Below are 4,268 nucleotides of genomic sequence, written 5' to 3'. Positions count from 1 at the left end.
GATCTGCGAGGGGTGTGTGCCATTGCTGAGGGTTGAGTGGGTAAAAAAAATGGCTGGGAAGCTTGAACTGGGCAGAGCCAACCGCAGCTCAACTAGATCTACTGCCTCTAGACTCCACCTCTGTGGGCAGGGCACAGATGAACAAAAGGCAGCAGACAATTTCTGCAGACTTAAACATCCCCGTCTGACAGCTCTGAAGAGAGCAGTGTTTCTCCCAGCACAGCATTTGAGCTCTGAGAATGAATAGACTGTCTCCTCAAGTGAGTCCCTCACCCCAGTGTAGACTAACTGGGAGACACCTCCCAGTAGGGGCCAAAAGACACCTCATATAGGCAGTTGACTCTCTGGGACAAAGCTTCCAGAGGAAGGATCAGGCAGCAATATTTGCTGATCTGCAGCCTCTGCTGGTGATACCCAGGCAAGCAGGGTCTGGAGTGGAACTCCAGCAAACTCCAACAGACCTTCAGCTGAGGGACCTGACTGTTAACATACAGAAAGGAATAGCATCAACATCAACAAAAAGTTCATCTATACCAAAACCCCATCTGTAGGTCACCAACATCAAAGACCAAAGGTAGATAAAACCACAAAGATAGGGAGAAAACAGAGCAGAAAAGTTGAAAATTCTAAAAATCAGAGTGTGTCTTCTCCTCCAAAGGACTGCAGCTCCTCTCCAGCAATGGAACTAAGCTGGACGGAGAATGTCTTTGACGAGTTGACAGAAGTAGGCTTCAGAAGGTCGGTAATAACAAACTTCTCCAAGCTAAAGGAGTATGTTTGAACCCATCACAAGGAAGCTAAAAACCTTGAAAAAAGATTAGACGAATGGCTAACTAGAATAAACAGTGTAGAGAAGACCTTAAATGACCTAACAGAGCTGAAAACCATGGCATGAGAACTTCGTGATGCATGCATAAGCTTCAGTAGCTGATTTGATCAAGTGGAAGAAAGGGTATCAGTGATTGAAGATCAAATTAATGAAATAAAACGAAAAGACAAAGTTAGAGAAAAAAAAGTAAAAACAAATGAACAAAGCCTCCAAAATATATGTGACCATGTGAAAAGACCAAATCTATGTTTGATTGTGTACCTGAAAGTGATGGGGAGAATGGAATCAAGTTGGAAAACATGATTCAGAAAATTATCCAGGAGAACTTCCCCAATCTAGCAAGGCAGGCCAACATTCAAACTCAGGAAATACAGAGAACACCACAAAGATATTCCTCGAGAAGAGCAACCCCAAGACACATAATTGTCAAATTCACCAAGGTTGAAATGAAGGAAAAAGTGTTAAGCGCAGCCAGAGAGAAAGGTCGAGTTACCCACAAAGGGAAGTCCTTCAGACTAACAGCAGATCTCTTGGCAGAAACCCTATATGCTAGAAGAGAGTGGGGTCCAATATTCAACATTCTTAAAGAATTTTGAACCCAGAATTTCATATCCAGCCAAACTAAGCTTCATAAGTGAAAGAGAAATAAAATCCTTTACAGACAAGCAAATGCTGAGAGATTTTTGTTACCACCAGTCCTGCCTTACAAGAGCTCCTGAAGGAAGCACTAAACATGGAAAGGAAAAACCAGTACCAGCAACTGCAAAAATATGCCAAATTGTAAAGGATGCTATGAAGAAACTGCATCAATTAACGGGCAAAATAACCAGTGAACATCATAATGACAGGATCAAATTCACACACAACAATATTAACCTTAAATGTAAATGGGCTAAATGACCCAATTAAAAGACACAGACTGGCAAATTGGATAAAGAGTCAAGATCCATCAGTGTGCTGTATTCAGGAGACCCATCTAAAGTGCAAAGATGCACATAGGCTAATAAAAGGGGATGGAGGAAGATCTACCAAGCAAACGGAAAGAAAAAAAAAAAAAAGCAGGGGTTGCAATCCTAGTCTCTGATAAAACAGACTTTAAACAAACAAAGATCAACGGAGACAAAGAAGGCCATTTTATAATGGTAATGGGATCAATTCAACAAGAAGAGCTAACTATCCTAAATATATATGCACCCAGATTCGTAAAGGAAATCCTTAGAGACCTACAAAGAGACTTATACACAATATAATGGGATACTTTAACACCCCACTGTCAATATTAGACAGATCAATGAGACAGAAGGTTAACAAGGATATCCAGGACCCGAACTCAGTTCTGCAACAAGCAGACCTAATAGAAATATACAGAACTCTCCACCCCAATTCAACAGAGTATACATTATTCTCAGCACCATATCACACTTATTCTAAAACTGACCACATGATTGGAAGTAAAACACTCCTCAGCAAATGTAAAAGAACAGAAATCACAACAAACTGTCCTTTAGACCACAGTGCAATCAAATTAGAACTCAGGATTAAGAAACTCACTCAAAATCGCACAACTACATGGAAACTGAACAACTTACTCCTGGATGACTACTGGATAAATAATGAAATTAAGGAAGAAACAAAGATGTTTTTTCAAACCAATGAGAACAAAGACACAACGTACCAGAAGAATCTCTGGGACACATTTAAAGTAGTGTGTAGAGGGAAATTTATATCACTAAATGCCCACAAGAGGAAGCAGGAAAGATCTAAAATCTACACCCTAACGTCAGAGTTAAAATAACTAGAGAAATAAGAGCAAACAAATTCAAAAGCTAGCGGAAGGCAAGAAATAACTAAGATCAGAGCAGAACTGAAAGAGATAGACACAGAAGCCCTTTAAAAAATCAATGAATCCAGGAGCTGTTTTTTTTGAAAAGATTAACAAAATTAATAGACTGCTAGCAAGACTAATAAAGAAGAAAAGAGAAGAATCAAATAGACACAATAAAAAATAATAAAGGGGATATCACCACCGATCCTACAGAAATAAAAACTACCATCAGAGCATACTATAAACACATCTACGCAAATAAACTAGAAAATCTAGAAGAAATGGATACATTCCTGCACACATCCACTCTCCCAAGACTAAACCAGGAAGAAGTTGAATCTCTGAATAGGCCAATAACAGGCTCTGAAATTGAAGAAGTAATTAATAGCCTACCAACCAAAAAAAGTCCAGGACCAGATGGATTCAGAGTATAATTCTACCAGAGGTACAAAGAGGAGCTGGTACCATTCCTTCTGAAACTATTCCAATCAATAGAAAAAGAGGGAATCCATTCTAACTCATTTTATGAGGCCAGCATCATCCTGATACCAAAGTCTAGCAGACATACCCAACAACAACAATAAAAAAAAACCCAGAATTTTAGACCAATATCCCTGAATAAAGATCAATGCAAAAATCCTCAATAAAATATGGCAAAACAAATCCAGCAGCACATCAAAAAGCTTATCCACCACAATTAAGTTGGCTTCATCCCTGGAATGCCAGGCTGGTTCAACGTATGCAAATCAATAAATGTAATCCATCGTGTAAACAGAACCAATGACAAAAACCACATGATAATAGATGCAGAAAAGGCCTTCAACAAAATTCAACAGCCCTTCATGCTAAAAACTCTCAATAAACTAGGTATTCATGGAATGTATCTCAAAATAATAAGAGTTATTTATAACAAACCCACAGCCAATATCATAATGAATGGGTAAAAACTGGAAGCATTCCCCTTGAAAACCAGCACAAGACAAGGATGCCCTCTCTCACCCCTCCTAGTCAACACAGTGTTGGAAGTTCTGGCCAGGGAAATCAGGCAAGAGAAAGAAATAAAAGGTATTCGGTTAGGAAATGAGGAAGTCAAATTGTCTCTGCTTGCAGATGACATGATTGTATGTTTAGAAAACCGCATCGTCTCAGCCCAAAAATCTCCTTAGGCTGATAAGCAACTTCAGCAAAAGTCTCAGGATACAAAATCAATGTGCAAAAATCACAAGTATTCCTATACACCATTAACAGACAAACAGACAACCAAATCATGAGTGAACTCCCATTCACAATTGCTACAAAGAGAATACAATACCTAGGAATCCAACTTACAAGGGATGTGAAGGACTTCTTCCAGGAGAACTGCAAACCACTGCTCAAGGAAATAAAAGAGGACACAAACAAATGGAAGAATATTCCATGCTTATGGATAGGAAGAATCAATATTGTGAAAATGGCCATACTGCCCAAAGTAATTTATGGATTCAATGCCATACCCATCAAGCTACCAGTGACTTTCTTCACAGAATTGGAAAAAACTACTTTAAAGTTCATATGAACCAAAAAAGAGCCTGCATTGCTGAGACAATCCTAAGCAAGAAGAACAAAGCTGGAGGC

This window comes from Mandrillus leucophaeus, unplaced genomic scaffold (assembly GCF_000951045.1).
Source record: "Mandrillus leucophaeus isolate KB7577 unplaced genomic scaffold, Mleu.le_1.0 Scaffold187, whole genome shotgun sequence".
Classification (NCBI taxonomy): Eukaryota; Metazoa; Chordata; class Mammalia; order Primates; family Cercopithecidae; genus Mandrillus; species Mandrillus leucophaeus.
This window is presented reverse-complemented; position numbering follows the sequence as displayed.